The sequence below is a fragment of the Salmo trutta genome, chromosome 16 (assembly GCF_901001165.1).
Source record: "Salmo trutta chromosome 16, fSalTru1.1, whole genome shotgun sequence".
NCBI classification, from domain to species: Eukaryota; Metazoa; Chordata; class Actinopteri; order Salmoniformes; family Salmonidae; genus Salmo; species Salmo trutta.
Window position 1 is genome coordinate 52,261,985 of NC_042972.1, and position 11,127 is coordinate 52,273,111.

Below are 11,127 nucleotides of genomic sequence, written 5' to 3' on the forward strand. Positions count from 1 at the left end.
GTGTGCAATATTAACAATAAAAGGTTTATTATAAGCTATACTATTTAAATACAGTAATGTTTCACTAAAGACATTATAGCATGTAGAAAAACATGCTTATGCTAAATATAAATTTGTGGGTTGATTTCATGCTCAATCAGATGGCATTCTATAGGCTATATTCTATCTACAGATTATATTTTAAGATCTTATTTCCAAAAACCGAAACTTGGTAAATAACTTTCTACCCAACCCTTTGAAGTGCATTATGTCAAAAGAAAGCCTAAAACATTTACACATAACATAAATTGCCATGGCTGTAATGATACGCTCTTAGAAAAAAGGGTTCCAAAAGCGTTCTTTATGGAGGGATAGGGTTATACCAAGAACCGTTTTGATCTGAAGAACCCTTTTTTGGAAGACATGGATTCTGTATCGCGACTCAGGATATGACCCAGATGCAGACACAGGAGGCGGATGCTTCGGTTCTCAGAATAGTTATTATCACAAAGGGTCAGGCAAAAGGACAGGTCGAGGGCAAGCAGAGGTTCGTAATCCAAGACAGAGTCAACGAGGGATAGAACGGCAGGCAGGCTCGGACATGGAGAACATGCTCTTGAGTCAACCGGAAAAAGACAAGGATGTCATCAAGATAGACAAACACAAACCGGTTCAACATGTCACAGAGCCTGGAACACTGAGGGAGCGTTGGTCAGACCAAACTGCATAACCAGGTACTCGTAGTATCCGCTAGCAGTGTTGAAGGCTGTCTTCCACTCGTCTCCTTTCCGTATCCAAACCAGGTAGTAGGCGTTCCGAAGGTCCAACTTTGAAAAGATGGTCGCACCCTAGATAGGCTCGAAAGCCAAGGAGAGAAGTGGTAGCGGGTGACAATTTTATACAATGATATCATTGTGGCCCCGGAAGTTGATACACGGGCGCAGGGTTTTGTACTTCATTTCCACAAAGAAAGCTCCCTTCGGCAGGGGAGATTGAAGGACGCATGATTCCGGCTAATAGAGAGTCTTCAATGTATACCTCCATGGTTTTGGTATCCTGGCCAGGCAGGGAATAAAGCCACCCCCGAGGTGGTGTGGTGCCCAGGAGGAGGTCAATAGCGCAATCGTAGGGTCGATGCGGAGGAAGGGATGTGGCGCGAGCCTTGTTGAAAACCTCCCGGAGGTCCTGGTACTTCGCGAGAACGGCGTAGAGATCCGAGGATTTACCCAAGCCCACAAAAGGACATCCCAGGGCAGGCTGTGCCACCTTAAGGCAATATGCGTGGCAGAACTGGCTCCAACCCAGGATAGAACCAGTAGCCCAGTCGATCAGGGGGTTGTGCCTCTGGAGCCATGGAAATCCCAAAACCACAGGTGTATGAGATTAAATTAGTAGAAACTGTATGGACTCACTGTGATTACCCAACACTTGCAGGTTAATGGGAACTGTACTGTGAGTGACCCTGCCAATGAAGCATCCGTTCAAAGCTCTGGCGTCAATGGGAATGGAGAGGAGTTGAGGAGAGATACCCAGCTCAGATACCAGGCTAGCGTCCATGAAGCTCTTGTCAGTCACAGAGTACTCAGAGATTTTGACCTGTCACCCCACAGCAGGATAGCGTGGACAGGAGTACGAGTAATTGGAGTTTGGAGACTCCCTGTATGGCCCATCAGCGTACTCGTTCCTACTGATGAGCCTGGTCTTTTACTGGACAGGTGGATATGTAATGTCGTGTTGTACCACAGTACAGGCAACTGTTGGAGCTCAGCCTGCGTACACGTTCACTAGGAGACAATCTAGCCCTGCCCAGTTGCATGGGCTCAGGAGGAGACAAGTGAGAAACCGTGGACGAGCGATTGTGGCTGAGAACAGACCTCCTTTCCCTCCTGCATTGCCATAGGTGCCTATCAATCCTTATATTCAAGATTAACTGAAGGGTAACTCCCGGGCTGTGAGTTTGTTTTTGATTTCCTCCGATAATCCATGAAGGAAGGTGTCAAACAGGGACTACAGGTTCCAGGCACTCTCGGCGGGCAGCGTGCAAAAGTCTAGCATGTAGTCTGCCACACTGCGGGAGTCTTGACGAAGTAGCTTCTGAGCCGCCTCTCTCCGGGAAATTGAGCACCTTCCTTTCCTTCGCCACAAACTCCTCCAGACTAAGGAAAACGGCTGATTGTTAATACCACGTTGCCATAGCCCAGGCGAGCACCATTCCCGACATCAGCATTATAAGATACACTATCTTCGACTGATCCGAAGGAAATTAAGAGGGCTGCAGCTCAAAGATGAGGGAGTACTGGGAGAGAAACGCCCGGCAGGTTCCAGGATTTTCTGCATAGTGCTCCGGAGGAGGTAAGCGGGGTTCTCGGGAAAGTGGGGTAGGCTGGGGAAAGCATCACTAGTAGCAAGGTTACTGAGCGCACAGGAGGTTTCCGTTGTGGCTTGCTCCAGTACTTGAGTATATGGTCAAGGCATTCCTCCAAGGTATGGAGACCCTCCATAAGGTTCTGAAGTAGCTCCTCATGTCTTCCAATGGTGGCTCCTTGCAGGGAGATAGCATTGTCGAGCTGGTCTGAGTCTTCTGGGTCAGTCATGGCCAGTTCGTACTATCACGACTCAAGATTTGACCCAGATGTAGACACAGGAGAAAGATGCTTCGGTTCTCAGTATATTTACAATCACAAAGAGTCAGGCAAAAGGGCAGGTTGTGGGTAAGCAGAGGTTCGTAATCCAAGGAAGAGTCAACAAGGGACAGAACAGCAGGCAGGCTCAGGGCAGGCAGAAAGGTCAGAACCGGGAAGACTGGAAAATAAAACTAGAGAGACGATAACACACGGAAAACACGCTGGGATGACTTGACGAGACAAGACGAACTGGCAACAGATAAACAGAAAACCCAGGTATAAATACACACAGGATAATGTAGAAAAATAGGAGTCACCTGGTGGGGGGTGGAAACAAGCACAAGACAGGTGAAACAGATCAGGGTGTGACATTATGTGTAAGGCAAAAGGTTCTACTCAGAACCTATAACATCATAAAGACCGTTTTTGGAAGAAAGGTTTTTTTGATGATTCTTTGGAAGGCAAGAAGGGTTCTACATTGAACATTTATCATATTTCCCAGCATGCTCTATTGCAGGGTGATTTTCAGAATTGTTTGTTTTAATATCTGTGTTTTTTGCATGTACATTGATTGGTTGATTCATGTTATGCTACACAAAGATAAATAGCGTACATTTTTCTAAACTAATCCAATCTGTTAGTAGGCGGACTTATTGCACCCCTTACTGAGATGGTTGTTCCAGTTTATATGATTGAGGCAGTCTCTATAATCAGTCCTTTTAACCCTGGCAGTCATTTGGGATTTCAGTTTGTGGGTAATAAAACATTTCGCTTGTTTGGACATCCTAACTCTATTGATGGGGAACTATATTTCCTGAAGCATTGAAGCTTTCCAGGCAATTATGTAGAAAATAGGTTCATTACTCAGAGCTTCATTATCTGTTCACAATGCACATTAATGACATCTGCCGATCAGCAAAAAAAAACTAAGTGTGTGTATCAGTTTCTTTTTCTCCACTGATTTATCAAAACTCCATGGCGCGGCCGTAAAGTCGTTTGCTTTAATAGCCTACAATCAGTTGGATTCCATCTTACATCATACTTCCCTGTTTTGCCTTGACATTGACTATTTTTCAAAAATGGAATCTACAGCAGTATAGAAAGTGTGGTTCCACATAAAACTATTTTCCAAATTGTGTGCCTTCAACATGATTCGACTTAATACCCTCACATCCCTGAATTGTCCATAGTTCCCTACTCAACCTTCTAAGCTACCAGTCAGGTGAAATGACATGTACAAAATCCTAACTATATTTATAGGTACGATATCCAGTAGAGGTTGGTGTTTGAAAGCAGCTTAATTGAAGAAAGCACCGGAACCACGGCGAGATCAGTGGGATCTCGCATTTTGCAGCACACGGTTTCAAAAAGCATGTGATCAAACTAACCTTCAGACGTCATTGATGACGGACTTCTGATAAATTGATACACGCATTGGCACACTGTTTCGAAGTTAGCTGCTTAGCAATTTCGATGCATGCCTTGGAGCTCCAGTATCAAATGTAACATCACTACCTAACTCTGTCTGGATTCTAATAGGAATTAAACATCACATTGCAAGCCAGCACAATGTGACTTACAGGCCTGATGTGGCCAGTAAACCAGGAGTTTCCCAACACCACTGAGTTAGGGTATAACTAGGCCTTCAAAGAAAGGCCTGATGATATATGTAATGTTTTGTCATAAATAATTGAATTTTAAAGGATAATAAGGCTGGTGGAACCTTTGGAGGGTTCTAGGAAGAACCCTCCAAAGATAAAAGGGTTCTTGGTATATCCCTTCATAGAGGGTTCTAGGAAGAACCTTTAGATAATAAAGTGGTTCTCTGTAGAACCCTGTAGATGTCCTGGAACCATTTACAGGGGGTTCTATGAAGAACCCTACATAGACGGTTCTAGGTAGAACTCTCTGCAATGGTTTCTACCTAGCACCAAAAAGGGATCTCATATGGGGACAAACCAAAGAACCCTACATGGTTCTACTTAGCAACTTTTTTTCTAAGAGTGTAAGTAGGCCTTTATATTCGTTCCTAAATTAGAAATAAATAATTAAATGAGCACACTGTCCAATGGTCTTTAATCTAGAGTCAATATGTTTATTATGGAAATAGTCCTGTGGAATCTTCGTTAAGCCCAAAACACCATCATGACTTTTGTAGGTCACTCAGGATTCCACTGTCAAGTCATTTTGCTCATCAATCGCTATTGACAAAATAGTTTGTTAAACAAGTTTTGATACATTAGAAATGTTGGTGGTATGAAATTCCCACCAAATAGATGATTGAAAATTAATACAGTGTGCTAGCATATGATTCAGAGACAATGGGTGAAAATCTAAATCAAATCAAATTTTATTGGTCGCATCACATACACATATTTAGCAGATGTTACTGTGAGGGTAGTGAAATGCGTATGTTCCTAGTTCCGACAGTGCAGTAAAATCTAACAATACAAAACAATACATGTAAATCTACAAATAAATTTTTTTAAATAAAGAAATAGAAAAATATTAGGACTGGCAATGTCAGAGTCCGGAATATAAATATATATGTATATGATGGGATGTATAGACATTATGGACAGTATATGGATATAATATGTAGTATATCTGTAGAATATGTGAGTTTGAATAGAAAATATACACAGTGGTGGAAAAAGTACTCAATTCTCATACTTGAGTAAAAGTAAAAATACCTTAATAGAAAATGACTCAAGTAAAAGTGAAAGTCACCCAGGAAAATATTACTTGACTAAAAGTCTAAAAGTATTTGGTTTTAAATATACTTTAGTATCAAAAGTCAATGTAGTTGCTTAAGTACGAGTACTTTTGGGTGTCAGGGAAAATGTATGGAGTAAAAATAACAGAATTTTCTTTAGGAATGTAATGAAGCAAATGTAAAAGTTGTCAAAAATATAAATAGTAAAGTAAAGTACAGATACTCCAAAACACTTCTTAAGTAGTACTTTAATGTATTTTAAAGTACTTTACAACACTGTTTGTACAGAAATAGTTAAATAGGATAGGCCTTGACTAGAATACCATATATACATATGAAATGGGTAAAACAGTATGTAAACATTATTTAAAAGACCAGTGTTCAATGCCTCTATGTACATAGGGCAGCAGTCTCTAAGTTGCAGGGTTGAGTACCGGGTGGCAGTCGGCTAGTGACAGTGACTAAAGTTCAGGCCAGGGTACTGGGCAGAGGATGACTAGTGGTGACTATTTAACAGTCTGATGGCCTTGAGATAGAAGCTGTTTTTCAATCTCTTGGTCCCAGCTTTGATGCACCTGCACTAACCCCACCTTGTAGACGGTAGCGGGGTGTACAGGCCGTAGCTCGGGTGGCTGTGTTCCTTGATGGTCTTCTTGGCATATCTGTGACACAGGGTGCTGTCGATGTCCTGGAGGGCAGGCAGTGTACCCACGGTGATACGTTGGGCAGACCACACCGACCTCTGGAGAGCCCTGCGGTTGCAGAAGGTGCAGTTGCTGTACCAGGTGTTGATACAACCCTACAGGATGCTCTCAATGGTACATCTGTAAAAGTTTGTGAGGGTCTTAGGGGCCAAGACAAATGTATTCAGCCTCCTGACGTTGAAGATGAGCTGTAGCGTCTTCTTCACCACACTGTATGTGTGGATGGACCATTTCAGATTGTCAGTGATGTGTACGTCAAGGAACTTGAAGCTTTTCACCAGTGGTGTACTACTTAGTAGTTTTTTGTACTTTACTTTACTATTTATATTTTTGACTACTTTTACTTTTACTTCACTACATTCCTAATCAAAATAATATACTTTTTACTCCATACATTTTCCCTGACACCCAAAAGTACTCGTTACATTTTGAATGCTTAGCAGGACAGGAAAATTCTCAAATTCATGCACTTATCAAGAGAAAATCCCTGGTCATCCCTATTGCCTCTGATCTGGTGGATTCACTAAACACATGCTTCCTTTGTAAATGATGTCTGAGTGTTGGAGAGTGCCAATGGCTATCCGTAAATAAAAAAACTAACAATATAAGGAATTTGAAATGATTCGTATTTTTACTTTTGATACTTAAGTATATTTTAGCAATTATGTTTACTTTCAATACTTAAGAGTATTTAAAACGAAATACTTTTAGACTTTTACTCAAGTAGTATTTTACTGGGTGACCTTCAATTTCACTTGAGTCATTTTCCATTAAGCTATCTTTACTTTAACTCAAGTATGACAATTGGGTACTTTTCCCCCCACTGTTTTTTCACCTTCTCCACTGTGGCTCCGTCGATGTGGATGGGGGCGTACTCCCTCTACTGTCTCCTGAAGTCCATGATCAGCTCCATTGTTTTGTTGACGTTGAGGGAGAGGTTATTTACCTGGCACCACTACTCCAGGGCTCTCACCTCCTCCCTGTAGATTGTCTCATCGTTGTTGGTAATCAGGCCTACCTACCACTGTCGTGTCTTCTGCAAACTTGATGATTGAGTTGGAGATGTGCATGGCCACGCAGTCATCGTTGAACAGGGTGTACAGAAGGGGGCTGAGCACGCACCCTTGTGGGACCTCTGTGTTGAGGATCAACATAACAGAGGTGTTGATGCCTACCTTCACCACCTGGGGGCATCCTGTCAGGAAGTCCAGGACACTGTTAATCAGGACGGTGTTCAGACCCAGGGCCTTGAGCTTGTTAATGAGCTTGGAGGGTACTATGATGTTGAAGGCTGAGTTGTAGTCAATGAACAGCATTCTTACATTAGTATTCCTCTTGTCCAGATGGGATAGGGCAGTGTCATGGCGATTGCGTCATCGTGGATCTATTGGGGAGGTATGCAAATTGCAGTTGGTCTAGGATGTCTGGTAAGGTGGAGGTGATATTAACTAGCCTCTCAAAGCCCCTCATGATGACAGAAGTGAGTGCTACGGGGCGATAGTCATTTAGTTCAGTTACCGTGCTCATGAGCAGTGGTGGCCTGCTTCGGCAGCACTGTGTTTTCCTCAAAGCAGGCAAAGAGGGTGGTTTTCCCTTTATAACCCATTATTGTCTGGAGTCCCTGTCACATACAGTGCCTGTCAAAAGATTAGACACACCTACTCATTCAAGGGTTTTTGTTTATTTTTACTATTTTCTACATTGTAGAAAACACTATGAAATAACACATATGGAATTATGTATAAACCAAATAAAGTGTTCAAAAAATCTAAATGTTTTGAACATTTTGGATACTTCAAAGTAGCCACCCTTGCCTTGATGAAAGCTTTGCACACTCTTGGCATTCTCTCAAACAGCTTCACCTGGAATGCTTTTCCAACAGTCTTGAAGGAGTTCCCGCATATGCTGAGCACTTGTTGGCTGCTTTTTCTTCACTCTGCGGTCCAACTCATCCCAAACCATCTCAATTGGGTTGAGGTCGGGTGATTGTGGAGACCACGTCATGCAGCACTCCATCACACTCCTTCTTGGTCAAATAGCCCTTACACATCCTGGAGGTGTGTTTTGTCATGTTGATAAACAAATGATAGCCCCACTAAGCGCAAACCAGATGGGATGGCGTATCGCTGCAGAATGCTGTTGTAGCCATGCTGGTTAAGTGTGCCTTGCATTCTAAATAATTGCATTCTAAACAGACAGTGTCACCAGCAAAGCACCCCCACACCATCACACCTCCTCCTCCATACTTCACGGTGGGAACCACACATGCGAAGATCATCTGTTCACCTACTCTGCTTCTCACAAAGACACAGCGGTTGGAACCAAAAATCTCTAATTTGGACTCATTAGACCAAAGGACATATTTCCACCGGTCTAATGTCCATTGCTCATGTTTCTTGGCCTAATCAAGTCTCTTCTTAATATTAGTGTCCTTTAGTAGTGGTTTCCTTGCAGTAATTTGACCATGAAGGCCTGATTCACGCAGTCTCCTCTGAACAGTTGATGTTGAGATGTGTCTGCTACTTGAACTCTGTGAAGCATTTATTTGGGCTGCAATTTCTGAGGCTGGTAAATCTAATGAACTTAGCCTCTGCAGGAGAAGTAACTCTGGGTCTTCCTTTCCTGTGGCGGTCCTCATGAGAGCCAGTTTCATCATAGCGCTTATTGGTTTTTGCGACTGCACTTGAAGAAACATTTAAGTTCTTGACATTTTTCGTATTGAAGGTCTTCATGTCGTATTAAAGGTCTTCATGTCTTCATGTCATTTCTCTTTGCTTATTTGAGTTGTTCTTGCCATAATATGGGCTTGGTCCTTTACCAAATAGGGCCATCTTCTGTTTACCACCCCTACCTTGTCACAACACAACTGATTGGCTCAAACGAATTAAGAAGGAAATAATTCCACAAATTAACTTTTAACAAGGCACACCTGTTAATTGAAATGCCTTCCAGGTGACTACCTCATGAAGCTGGCTGAGAGAATGCCAAGAGTGTGCAAAGGTTTCAAGGCAAAGGGTGGCTACTTTGAAGAATCTCAAATGTAATATATATTTTGATTTGTTTAACACTTTTTTTGGTTACGACATGATTCCATATGTTATTTCATAGTTTTGATGTCTTCACTATTATTCTACAATGTATAAAATATTAAAAATAAAGAAAAACACTTGAATGAGTAGGACTGTCCAAACCTTTGACTGGTACTGTACGTCTCGTGTCTGAGCCCCTGAATTGCGATTCCACTTTGTGTCTGTACTGACATTTTGCCTGTTTGATTGCCTTACAGAGGGCATAACTGGACTGTTTGTACAAGTCCATGTTCACAGTCACCTTGCCGTGTTTAAATATGGTGGTACGTGCTTTCAGTTTTGTGCTAATGCTGCCAACTATCCAGTGGCGACCCATCATTCAGAGCCCCACCTGTTCAGCAATGAAAAATACATGTTTTTTTTTGTTGTTGCCTGTTTTGCATTAATACATGTCACATATCAGTTTGGCATACAATGTAAAAAAAAATATATTATTTGCTTTCTTGACTAAGGCTGCTCCAAAATGCAGGTGTTTCAGCCTAGGTCAGTGCTTTCTGTGGTGGTGGGGCAGCCAGTGGAAAATACGGACCGTAGGGGATGGTAATGTTCTCCCGTTGCGTCGTGATTGGCTCAGGGTTCTGTCACTCATGGGGACACTACGTCACCACAAAATTTACGGGGAGAGCTCGAAAATTCAAGCCCCTTGGGTGCTGCCATAGATTTACATTAGAAGTGCCCATCCAAGAAGGCTCAAGGTCATTGCCCACATGTAAAATGATGTCAAATCACTTTATATCTACCGTAGCTTGGATTGGACAATCATGTCTACGTCATACTTTCAAAATCTTAGCTAGCAAGCAAGACAAGGAGTCATAAAAAAAAGGTCTCCCGAGTGGCGCAGCAGTCTAAGGCACTGCATCTCAGTGCAAGAGGTGTCACTACAGTCCATGATTTGATTCCAGGCTGTATCACATCCGGTCATGATTGGGAGTCCCATAGGGCGGCGCACAATTGGCCCAGTGTCGTCTGGTTTTGGATGGGGTAGGCCATCATTGTAAATAAGAATTTGTTCTTAACTGACTTGCCTAGTTAAATAAAGGTTAAATATAAAAATAAATCATCATAAATCAATTTGACAATCTAAAAAAAAATTGGGGGAGTTTGCCCCACCAAGATTTACATGCACCAAGATTCCACAGTCTGCGTGATCGAAACTGCCATATCATTGTTCCATTCAACCAAATTAAAGGATGTTTTATTAGATTTTTTAAATCTTTTGTTTTCTTTTCATTGTAAGACTAGCAGAGGACCTCTAAACGTGTATTCTTTGGGCCTCTTGTCCATGGGCAGGAAGGAGGTCAAGCAGTTGTGGCAGTGATGGTCAAAGCTACAGTCTCTGCTCACTTTGTTTTGACTCTGTATTGGCTGAAGGGAGGTAAACCCTTCTGGATCTGTGTCAGAATGGCTGCTTTCTCCAACTAGCCTGTAGATCAAACAACTTAAACATAGTATTTCTCTCTGGTGAAGGACATGACAAATAATTTATATTGGGTCATGGTCAAATCCCTGTTTGACAAATGTTTTTGAAGCAAAATGGTTTGTTGTTTTTCAACTAGGAATAGTTCATGGTTATTAAATGTAACTAGTTGGTAAAGAAATCATGCATAGAGATTGTTGGTTTAACATTACTACTCTGAGAGGAGTTTGTAGTTGTCTTTACCTGTCCTTTTTCCATGACCAGAATTGTACCAGCTGTCTATGACCGTATGAGTGGGATGGGCGATGGTCAGTGTAGTGCAGTCTTTGAACTGTAGGGAGATTGTAGATCATCTAAAGGAACACCAGAGGGGAGTGTGGACATGTGGTTTACTCTCCACTATTCAATGTTGGCAAACTTTCAGTGTTTGGCTCTTCTTCAGCTTTAAAACATCCCTTAAAAGGTCAGCCTTTCAAATATCATAGTGGAATAAAAAATGCATTTTAGTGTGAATTTGAAAATAAGCACTGTAGGCCTACTATTCATCCAAATACAGTTTTAATAGTAGATGTGGGAGACTGGGAGTTGCAATCGAGAC